This window comes from Prionailurus bengalensis, chromosome A3 (assembly GCF_016509475.1).
Source record: "Prionailurus bengalensis isolate Pbe53 chromosome A3, Fcat_Pben_1.1_paternal_pri, whole genome shotgun sequence".
Taxonomy (NCBI): Eukaryota; Metazoa; Chordata; class Mammalia; order Carnivora; family Felidae; genus Prionailurus; species Prionailurus bengalensis.
In genome coordinates, this window is record NC_057354.1 from 129,847,890 (window position 1) to 129,860,243 (window position 12,354).

Sequence of the window (12,354 nt, forward strand, 5' to 3'; positions counted from 1 at the left end):
AATTAGATCACATTTCATATTTAATACCAAAATTATGATCCCATGAAGACTTCTGACCTAATTGTCCTTCTTTATACTTTTCTCTTGTTCTTTCTGACGCTTCTCCAGGATGCTAACTCATCTGAACGTGTGTTCAGAACGGAGTCCCACATATTTTTCCACTTGGGGCTTACTTCCATCTCACCACTGTCAAAAAACAAATCTGGACTTAGTAAAGAGAGACTTTCTTTGAAAGGATTGTTTCAAGGATTCTTTCAAGGATTATTTCTCTGATCATGTGGTCGGAGAGTTCTACTTATTGTAATAATAGATCAGCAAGGTTTATGATCAAGGTTTAGGCAGAGAGAGTTTTTTTCTTTTGAGGAAAATAAACAAGACCAGAAATAACCATGTGTGTGGAACAGGGATGAAAGGGTGGCTGATCACATCACAGAAAGTTATACTCTGAGGTCAGCCTGTCCTTGGGGAGTGGATGGGAATCAAGGAGAGGCTGGATGCTGGCTCAGGCTCAGGTCAGAATTCAGGGATTAGAGAGAAAAGAAAGTTAATCAGAATTGGATTCATAAGCACTTTGTTCTGATTGTGGGGTAGGGGGCGGGGGGAGCAATCATCATAGGCAATCATGTATGAGACAAAGAATGGAAATGTGGAGGTTCTGTGTCTGGTCTTACCATATATAAACAAGGGAGCGTCTGCGAGTCTTACTTAGGTCATTTGGAGAAGGATGTTACTTTGCGGCAGGCTGTTTCCCAGAACACCAAAGAATGGGTGGGAGGTTTCTTAGCCGCAGCTGTTTTATAGGGTGACAGTGCCAGGATAAAGTGCAGCTTTGTCGCCACATTTCTCACTGCTGTGGGATCACCTTGTTGCCAGACAGACTTGTCTTCTATGGATGACAAGGCCTCCACCACTGCTCTAGGCTCCAGAACGGGATTCTCTTCTTCACCTTCCCAAGTATGGAGGAGAAAGTTCCACTGTTCCAACAGAGCACAGCCAAGATGGGGGAAGAAAGAAGGAAAGCACATCACAGGCAATTCCTCATAATAATCATGTTAGGTCATGCTTGTTTTCAGGTTCAAGTTCAAGCCCAGACTACACTTTGGTTAAAGGTACAAAAAGTGAGTCTTCATTTTCTTTCCCGGGATTAACCTTTTCACAGGATGGTACAGTGAGATGATTCGCGTACATAAAGTAAAAATCCAGCCTTACTTAGTGAGGGACCTTGACTTTGGATACCAAGTGGCGACAGCAAGATGATCATACCAACAGGGCTACATCCCATAAAGCCACACGTGAAGTCTAGGATGTCCAGTCAATATTGAGCCCAGTCTTGTTCTTTTTACAACACCTCCTTCCAGGATGAGACATAAAATATGGCAGCATATCCTTGCCCTTCTTGAACACTTTTCACCTTAGCTTGGTTCTTCTGGTAACGTTGTCTATCCAGAGAAGAATACACAAAACTTACCATGAATAGCAATTACCTTATAGGCATAGTCATCTAAATTCATCCAGAGGAAAAGAGCACTTATCTTCAAAGAAACAATGGACAAACATTTCTGCTCTCATCTGGCATCTTGCACCTGGGTAATTTCCTGCTCATCTTTCAAGGCTCAGCTTAAATATTATGTTCTCAGGACAACTTCCCCAATTCCACATTTAGTGGTCCTCAGCTTACAGATTCTTAATAGCACTTTTTTTTTTACTTCCTCATTGCCTTTAGGGCACTTTATATGTTATTCGTGTCATTTTTGCTTATTTTATCTGTCTCCTATGATACAGCCTGTGAACACCATGAGAAACGTATCTGACTTGTCACCACTCTTATTTGCCTGGTGTAGAGTTTCTGTCCATAAATATCTGAGTAAAAATTTATAGAGAAAAGCTTTACTGGGTCTAAGACTTCAGCATTAGAGTTGAGGATGACCTAATCATTCCTAAAAACAATAGGTAAGATTGCTTATCTTTGCATAAACCTATATGGCCCAGGTGCTCTGCCTTTCGTTTTGTTTTTGTTTTTATTTTTCTTTGTTCAGAAAGTCACAGCTTCCCTTGAAGGTAAATTGGAGTCTCCACTCTTGAGTGGTAGAGAAAATATGCAAGAACTTTTGAAATGGTAGTTTTTCTAACTTCTACACCCATCACGATTGTTAAAATAAGGGCTTAGTCACAGCCTGAGTCTGAGGTTACATATGTTATTTTCAGAATTAATGATGTATAGTGTAATTTGAGCTCTGAAAATGATAATACCTATATTCATCCTGTGATTTACCATTTTCAAAGCAATTTCACATTGGCTCATTTCATCCTCATGAGTACCTTTTGAGAAAAAAACAGTTTTTACACCCATTTTACAAGTGAAGAATCTGCAGTCCGTGTCTATTACTTGGCTTCCCCAAGACAGGCTGCTGAGAGCAAACTGGGGTCTAGCCCAGGCTTCCTGACCACATCCAATGCGCCTGACACCACTCTCTCGTTGCTGAGTCAACAGCAAAGGGGACTTGGCCCATTTCTATCTTAGTTTCAAGTAGATTGTGTGTCTTTGGCCTCCTTTTCCAAATGAGAGCCAGTTGGGTTTATCTCAAAGTGGATGCTGTTCTTTGGCACTGAGCCTTCTTTCTCAAAGGATATTCAGAGCTGGCAAGGATCTCACCAGTTACTCAGTCCAACGCAACATCCCCACCATGTGGCTGTCCAGCCTGAACTTGAATGTCTGACCTGATGGAGAACTCACTCCGATACACATTCACCTGTATCTAGTTATGTTGGCTTTCGATTTAGGAGACCTTGAGAGAACTAATATAATCATCCTTACTTTACACAAGGAGCAACTGAAGCACACAACATTTAAGCAATTTGCTCAAGGTTGCACATAGAGTAAATTGCAGACTCTAGATTTGACCCCCCAGCATGCTGACTCTTAGAGCCCCCTTGCTAAATAAGAGGCACATATTCTGCCTCTGTACCTAATCAGTATCTCCCCCATTGCTTCAATGAAGGTTATAAACCTTCCAGGTATTCTGACGCCAATTTTAATGAACACGGATGCATGTCCAAGTGATGGGGATTAAGGAGAGGAACACATTATTTAGAGATTTGGATTTTGGCTTGGTTTGAGAGCTTGGCTGTGGCAGGACAGGATTCATCACATCCAAAGGAAATGTGTTAGCGAAATATTTTCTTTAAATGCTCCTAATCAGCCCACTGTGGTTGTAGAAATTACCCCTTCTGGTGTAAGGCAATGATTATGATCAGGATAGAGATCTGGCTTCGTTGCAAACTCTGTTTAGATTCTAAGGCAGTTCCCACTCCTCACCACAACCCAGTTGCAATCTGCCATCTTTAAGACCGGGTGTGAGGTGGGACTGCCTAGCCATACAGTCTGCAGTGGACAAAGGACGCGTTTATGTTTCTCCATATCTGAGTTCAACTTAGCTCATGAGCCACCTATTTTTTTTTCTAAGGCAAAAAACTCAACCTTGCAAATTAAGGTAAGTCAGTCATTTTTATTTAAAATTCAGGGGTGCCTGGATGGCTCCGTTGGCTGAGTATCTGGCTCTTGGTTTCAGCTCAGGTCATGATCTCACCATTTGAGCTCCAGCTGATGCACACTGACAGGGCAGAGCCTGCTTGGGATTCTCTCTCTCTGCCCCCCACCCCCCACTAGCACACACTATCTCTCTCTCTCTCTCAAATAAAACTTTAAAAAAGTGAATAAAAAATAAAATCCAATATATCACTTAGGTAGCTACTACATCAATTCCATTTCTCCCAGTCCCTCCCCTTTCCTTCTCTTCCACTGGGGAAGAATAGAGGTGCAAAAGTCTGTGCTAGCTCCAGGTTGGGGTGGGGTGGGATGAGCATAGAATCTCAACCCATTATGTGTTCTTACAGGCCACCACTGAGGTTATCTCATTCTTCCAGGTCTTGGTCACACCCTGTCCCTGCTGGGACTGTAGCATCTGCTTGCGGACTCACCTATAGGTGCCTATAGATGTAACACACCCTGTCTCCTCCTTGTTCCATCCTGGAGGGCTCTTCTTATTGGCTAGCACTCTCAGATACTCTTAGATGCTTCCATGACAGGGCTGTAGGACTCTCCACAGGGCCTTCTCTGGGTCTCCTTGTAGCTGTTTCTGTTCCACCCTCTGGCTCTTTGTAAAGCAAAGAGCTCTCCCCCACAGCAAGAGAGATAAACCCTCTCTGCTTTGAGAGCCTCCAAAGTTATTTGAAGTTGTCAACCACCCTTCCTTCCCAAGGTTTTGACCCCAAAAGCAGATCAAGAAGTGGTTTCCCAACCAACCTTCACATGTGCAGACACGTTTCTATCTCGTCCCAAAGCTTTCTCCATTACCCATGTTCAGTACACAACTTTACTTTCTTATTTCCTTGTCTAGTTGCTACACAGCTCTTAGGTCAGCCTTGCCTCTTCCTTTCTCCATAGTTGAAGCTGAACTCTACATTCCGAGCACTATAGTTCTTGAAGAGCTAAAATCAACAACAATGACAATGACAAAAGTCCTCTTCAGTTTTCAAAGTTGTTAAAATAGGATATTGAATGAGGCTTTTCCTATTGTCCTGGAATTTTGGCTGAAGCCCCAAACCTGGAACAGTAAGTACTGTGACATTCTAAATAGAGCACCAAGTTGCTGCCAGTTAGCACTTCCAGTGCTAGTGAAAAGGTTGCCAAACCAGGCTCCTGATCCCCCCCCCCCTCCCCTCCCCAAACAACCTATGCAAACAGGAGACTGGCGATTCCAAGGGAATTGGTTACAGGACAAGAAAACTTTACAGTAGCAGTCATGTCTGAAGCTTTTACTTTTTCCTTGGGTTGGGAGAGGGAAGGGATTCTCCAAGAGAATCATCCAGAGAGTTCTTTGAGGTCAGAAAGAAAGGGACTGGGACCACCCTCCCCAGGTGGATATTGCTGAGTTGCAAAAGTCACAGGTCACTACAACGAAGCCCATCAGAGTGTAGCACTCACAGGTTACTCTTAAGGGAGCTTAATACAAGCGTCCTGGTAAACATAGAAATGCGTGCCTGCTAATAGCCCAGAAGCAACAGGTCACTGGAGCCCCTGTGACAGCAGGGTGGGGAAACAGGGCACCCAGTGGCAGACTGCTTGCGCTCCTAGTGTTTAGTGCAGCAGGGTGTTTGAGAATGGCCCAAATGGATGGTGCAGAAAGTAGCTAAACTTGAACCATCTCTTAGCTATCCAATAGGGTATCTTTCAGGGGCAAGGGGAAGACAACATCTGTGGGAGTGTTCCCAGGGACAGAAATTGAAAAGGGAGTGATTGGCTAATGGTCCAGTTGTCAATGTCAGGAATTTGTGCAGGGATGAAATTCACACAATGGATTCTGGACCCCTTGGAAGAATCAGCATATGACACCTGTCGCATGGAGGACATCACTAGTCAGCATAACTACAGAGGGCCACTAGAACCAAACCTAATAAATGAGAAGAATGTTTGCTCCTTTCCTGTATATTCCTACTCTTCTTTCAGTAAGAGCCTCAATGGGAAGAGGGAGGTGTCCAAGGTGTCTAGGTCTCCAGGCTGGGTTAGGGATGGCCTGAGTATAAAGCTTTCTTTGGATGAGACAAAGTACCTCTTGCTGTACGCTCGAAGGGACATCTGTAGTATCAAAAAGGGAGCACTAGTCTTGAAAACAGGACCTGCTCTTAAAACCAAGAGTGGCCATAAAGTCATAGATCTGCTTGAGTTATCATCAGAGCCAGAAATACATCTGAAAAGGAATACAATTTTTTCCTACAGGCTGAGCAACAGTGAGTGAGTTACTGAGTTAGTTACTGCCTCTGTTCCAAGACCGGGTTAGGAGATCAAGGGTTTAAAAGGTGGTTCTCGCTGGAGTCTTTTGCGACCTCCCTTTTTTATGGTTGTTAGTCCTACCCTCAAACAGTTTAATGGTAGAATGGTGGCAGGTAAGGAAAAATTACAACGCAGGAAAATATATCAGTTAATATTTAAAACAATCTTTCCCCTCTATGGGAAAAATGGTCTGGATACTATCAAGATTTTGTTTTGAGTTTTATTTATTTATTTTGAGAGAGAGAGAGAGCGAGCATGTGGGAGGGGCAGAGAGAGAGGGAGACACAGAATCCGAAGCAGGCTCCAGGCTCTGAGCGGTCAGCACAGAGCCCGACATGGGGCTCAGACTCACCAACCATGAGATCATAACCTGAGCCAAAATCAAGAGCCAGTCGCTTAGCCAACTGAGCCACTCAGGCGCCCCAAAATATATATATATATATATTTTTTAAAATTCTAGCTTCTTTTCATGATGGTGTTGTTGCTTCCTTAGATAGGAGTAGGGGGTGAGAAAATTATTTTTCTTAAGATATCTTTATTTTTGGTTCTTTTTTTTTTTTTTTGTCCTTTTAACAAATTGATTCCAGATTAGTTCACTGTGTACATAGTTTGCAGAGAGCCAGGCTTATGGCGCTGCCTCTTCAGACCCTGACCCTATATCCCAGACGTGTATTCTCTGCTCTTTAGGTAGTGGCAACAGTATGTTAACAAGCCTCCTACCCCACTCCTAGGTTTGTTCCCTCTAAAACATTTTCCACATTGCTGCCAGAGAAATTGTCAAAACTTTATCCAATCCTCAGTCCTGTGTTTAAAACCCATCAATGACTTTCCATTGCCAGAGAAAACTTACTTTTATTCTGCAGTGGTCTTTATATTCCAGCACTCGTCCAATCTCTTTTTCCTTCTTGTCTGTATCTTTGCTCATCCCCATTGAACTCCTTATTGCCTTCTGCAAACATCATAGGTTTTGCTCCCTAAGGACCTAACCTCTCTCCTTGCCATTCCCTGTCTCCCCCCAGCCCCCCACCACCCAACAGGCACCACCCACCACTTTCCTCCTCTTACGTGCCAATACCTGGCGAACCTTCAGTCTTCCTGCAAGAACACGTCTTTGCAAATCTTTGGGCAGCGTTGTTTATCCTCTCTGCGTGCTCTCCTCACGTCTATTATGGTTCTTTCTGTAATAGCCTTTTCTCTTTGCTGTATTTCTCTTCCACGAATATTTGCACATTAAGGGAAAATAGAGGGTATTTTCCATGACTTTATTCCCATAGACTGACGCACCCTGATTGGAGAATAACAGAATGAAAATCATTTCAGATCTTTTACGGTTCCTCTCTTTTTTCAGATGTATTCAGTAAAGTGGGATATAGACTACCTCAATTCCTTGAGAGAACAAGATGTGCTATACCCTTCCACAGTGAATGTACTTAACTTCCGAGGTTCCTATGGTTTGCTTAGTGAGTTCTGTGAGTTTCTAAGCTGAGGACAGCACCAGACGAAATGAGGCCAGATCGAAAGAAATCTGTCATAGGACCAGGAAGAATTTAAATGAAGTACTTTTAAAAGCAGATTAGTGCACCCATCCGCTGGCTATTAATGTCTCTCATTCCTTCCTGGAATTACTCTAGAAGACTGAGAGAAGTGTGAGAGAGAAAAGCGGAAGAACTAACACTTCTTGCTATAACTTTCTTTTGTCCCACATCTGGTGACCGACAAGGACAGGATGGGCAGACTGTCTTTCTTGCCCAGAGCCATTTTAATCCATCATCATATTGAAGACGCTTCAGAATGAGAAGTGACAGCCCCCACCTCGCAAGGGCTCTGCTGGGGAAATACCTCTGCACCCGAGGTCCCAGAGGGTTGTCCAGACATGATGGGCCACAGCTTCTGAGACCATGCAGGGGATGAGCAGGAGCCTTCCTTGCTGGAGGAGCTGTGGCCAAGGAGGAGGAAGGCCATTGAGCGGAGCGGTATCCGTGAGAAGCCACTGTAGGACAGTGTTCCCAGGCTGATCTCGTAGCTGGAAGGAGCTCACCAACTTTGCAAAGTGAGCAACTCCTTTTCCTGCAGCTCACCCCAGCTTCTCCTCAAGCAAGAGGAACATCAGATTGATCTTTCTCCTCTGTACCTCGCTGTTTTTGCTCTCTGGCAGGTCTAAATCCGGGTCCATCTCCCTTCATTTCCTTTCCCGCAGCATGGGTTTACCAAAATTAAGTTTTGCTGACTAACAATTCTCTAAGGCCTGATTTCACTATTATCTAAATAAGAACACTCGGTCTGATTCATCCTGGATTCAGGCTCTAAATGTGCCTTTAGAAGAAGTAACAGTTATTTTGAGCTGACGGAAGTGGGAGATTGGCCTTGCCTTCCCCCTGCGATCAGTATTAGCTTTAGTCCCCAATTTACAAATGTTTGGGTCCTGTCAGGCAACACAAACATTTCGACATCAAAAGGCTGCTGGCCTTGAGATTTGGCCCTTCCAACGGGCAGGAACGACTCCGAGGCAGTGCTTTTAAAATGTTGTATAAAATGCATATATATTTATATATATTTTTTCTTTCCCCCAACAACTGATAACCTTTCTTGTACCAGAAATTGCTAGATTTGATGCAATTTGGGATGGTCTGCAGCACCGTTGGAAGGAGATTACAGCAGGGGCATTTGTGCCTTGGAACTTCTCTTCACAGTAACACAAGTAGGAGAGAGAGAGGGATCGTCCTTGGAAGAGATTTCGTGTGGTGACAGCAGAAGAGGGGAAGCCAGAGGCTTCAAACATTTCGTCAACATTCTCTGAAGACAGACACTTTTGATTTCATAGCGTATGTTCAGTCTCAGAGATTTCAAGTCTAGGCTCTCTTAGTCAAGAACCAAAAAGAGTTTGGGGCACCTGGGTGGCTCATTAGGTTAAACATCCCTACTCTTAGCTTTGGCTCAGGTCATGATCTCATGGTCCCTGGGACTGAGCCCTGCGTTGGGCTCTGCGCTGATAATGTGGAGCCTGCTTGGGATTCTCTTTCTCCCTCTCCCTCCGCCCTTCCCCCATCCTCTCAAAATAAATAAATCTAATTTTAGCTCCAAAAGAGGAGGAGAGGAAGCACTAAATCTCCCTGTCGTTAGCTGTCATACTAATATCCTAGGGCTGCTATAAGGAACTAATTTCCAAGGGCTGCTGTAAAAACAACAGAAATTTATTCTCTTCCTGTTCTGGAGGCTAGAAGTCCTAAGTTAAGTTAGTGGGGCCATGCTCCCTCTGAGACTCTAGGTAGAATCTTCCCTTGCTTCTACCTAGTTTCTGCTGGTAGCCGGCAATCGTGGGTGCTCCTTGGCTTGCAGCTGTATCATTTATATCTCTGCTCTGTCCTTCCATGGTGTCCTCCCTGTGTGTATGTCTTCATATCGTCCCTCTTCTTATAAGTGCGTGGGTCATATTGGGTTAAGGGCCACCTTTCTCTACTATGACCTCATCTTAACTAACTGCACCTGCAATGACCTTATTTCCAAATAAGGTCACTTTCTGAGATACAGGGGGTTAGAACCCAACATATCTTTCTGGAACACAAAATTCCATCCATGGTAGCTCTCTAGGAAGTTTGAGAGGTTGGACTTATGAAAGTCAATGGCAGCTGGCCATTGTGAGGTCATCGAATCAAGCACTTCCTGCTCCGCACCTGCCCTGCAGCAGCCCGCTCCCAGACATCTGCGAACTGTGGTCATCCATCCCAGGTTGGAATGCTTCTCCATGGTGCACGTACTTCTGAAGGATCCTAGTTTTGTTGTGGGAGATAGAGAGGCAACATGGAAAGAGGAGGTGTCCTCAGAAATGTGTGCATAACACAAATCACCCAACTTGCTGCAGGTTCAGATTCCTGGGACTCAAACTCTAGAGATGCTGTTGGCCATTCAGTCATAGGTGTTCAAGTGGCTACATTTTGAGAAACACTTACACAGACAAGAGTCCAGGTAAATTTAATTTGGATTTTGAGTGAGCTAAATCCTGACTAGCTGTATGGCTGTGAGCAGAAATAAAGCTGTTAAAGCCTTGGCTTTTCCCTCCTTAATCTGGAGAGATGATTAACAACACATACTGTAGGTGACTATTTTAAGAATTAGAGATACTTTGGTATACCCAGGTAACTACAGCGCCACAGTTTCATGGGGGAGAATAGAGAGCCTTGTCTGGCCTCATTCAGAGGTGCCCTCCGCCTTCCTGGAGTCTGCCTGTGAGTCCTGGGGCTGTTTCCTGTGTAACCTGGGGTATTTAAAAATTTTTTTTTTAGCCTTTATTTTTTAGAGAGAGAGAGCAAGCAGAGGAGGAGTAGAGAGAGGGAGACACAGAATCAGAAGCAGGCTCCAGGCTCTGAGCCATCAGGCCAGAGCCCGATGCGGGGCTCGAACCCATGGACTGCGAGATCGTGACCCGAGCTGAAGTCGGACACCCAACCGACTGAGCCACCCAGGCGCCCCGAATCCAGTCTTTTAAAAACCTGATACCAGAGGGACGCCTGGGTGGCTCAGTTGGCTAAGCAGCCGCCTCTTGATTTCAGCTCAAGTCATGACCTCATGGTTTGTGGGATCAAGCCCTGCATCAGGCTCTGTGCTGACACCACGGAGCCTGCTTAGGATTCTCTCTCTCCCTTTCTCTCTGCTCCTCCCCCACTCATACTTGCGCTCTCTCGCTGTCTCTCTCTCTCTCAAAATAAGTAAACATTTTAAAAACAATAAATAAAAAAAAATAAAAACTTCATACCACGGTCTGACACCTACTTAAAACTGTAGGTAAATGAATTCCTTTCTCTAATCCAGCTGAGGCCCTGATTTCTATGTGTCATGTAATTAAGTTCCTGATGTATAGTAGGTCCTCAATACATGGCAACTGCAATGATTTTACTATATATAGTTACCTCGATTTAAAAAAAAAAAGTCTTTCTTATATAAAGCCAAAGTTTTATCCCCTAAACTTTATGCTGTTCTCTAAGTTATACAGAATAAGCTATTCTCTCTTACCAGTAAAGTTTAGGCTCCTAAATCTGACTGAATTCTATAATGATTTTATTATGGAAGAAATTCGGAAATTCATGTGCATTGAGTATCCCCAGTGCTACAGTGCATTTCCTTTCCTTTCTATTCCTCCCTTGCCATGTTAGGTCAAGGTCAGATTTTGTTCTTTCAAGGGCTCCATGACCAGGAAGTTGTCTGATCACCACGCGGGGAGGAGGAGTCTGAGAGAACCCAGTACAGGATCCTGCAGTGTGGTATTCCTCCAACTTTACAGTGATCCCCGTCGTTTAGAGGGCATGGGAAAACAACTGCCTGGACCTTGCTCCCAGAGTGTCAAGTTCATCATGTGTGAGTGGGGCCTGAGATGCATATCTGAGAAATACGCATTTCTAAGGTATTCCCAGTGTGGTGCACCCTGAACATCCCTGCTCTCGGGGAAGCTCTTCCTGCCCTTCGGATCCTTTACCAGCTGCTCTGCTCTCCTAGGTGCCAACAGGTCATGGCTGACCCTTCTGTTGCCCTTAGCCTAAAACAAACACCTTCCTCCAGGTGGGTGGAATACCTGTTGTGGTTTGTGGTCAGGCGCTTCCATGTGGAGCCGGACCAAAGCCCATCTCCCATGGAACCCGTATTGTTGCTGAGCTGTTTCTCCTGCCCTGCTTCCCTCACTCCCTTCTCCTCAGAGCCTCTCCCCACAATCACTTAACAAGAACGCTATTTTCTTCCTCTGCTCCTAGAGAATCCAACCTAAGATGAATCTTATTCATATTTTTGTCAAAATCATCTTAATATGTATAAAGCACCAATTATGCACTGGTGCTGTATATAGAGGCACGTTAAAAAAAATACACGTCCAGCCCCATCCTGGTCACCGCATGTACCCCTGCCCTATAATCAGAGTCCCAAAGGTGTCACTGCATTCTGCATCCTAGAATCCTGCCTCCATTTTGCAAGAGTGACATTGCCCCTTAATATACTGAATTGGCAAACCTGATGGATGCAGGCCCTCTCCTACCTTATGATTGTCCGGGCCACCACTCTGCCTACGGAATGACACCCAGACTTCCTGGTTAGAGATTAAAAACTCTAGAAACTGCTCCAACTAGTTTGCTAATGCTCCTGGGGCATCTGCGTGATTGCCTCACCCAAGCCAGCATACTTACTGTAGGTGTTGTGTTCAGCTGGGCTCAGACACCTCTTTCTTTTCACGGACGCTTTCAAAGGAGCTTTTCATGACTTTTCAGTCTGATGGAGTCCCTGTTCCGTGTTTTCTTAACAAACTCTGTGCGCTTCTTTGAGAGTGTTTGTTTGCTTCCTCCAACCCCCAACACCTACACAAAGCTTCATAGCACTGTCTTTTTCTCCTGAGTACCCAGAAACTGACTCACTGTAGGCACTCAATTATTCAGATTTTGCTTCTGCTTTTCCTGTTTATGAGCTGTATAATTTGAAGCAAGATAGTTATTCTCTCCTCTCTTGAGTTACCTCATCCCTGAAGTGGGACAGATAATATAGTAGATCTG

General features: G+C 44.4%; 1 long non-coding RNA gene across 1 annotated transcript; it reads right to left on the reverse strand.

The window, feature by feature from the left end:
• Positions 1–6,354: 6,354 nt before the first annotated feature.
• Positions 6,355–9,331, reverse strand: LOC122467029. Its single transcript, XR_006292824.1, has 3 exons — positions 9,119–9,331; positions 6,906–7,115; positions 6,355–6,779 (listed from the first exon to the last, which is right to left on the reverse strand). It is a non-coding gene; the product is annotated as an uncharacterized LOC122467029 (long non-coding RNA).
• Positions 9,332–12,354: the final 3,023 nt, after the last annotated feature.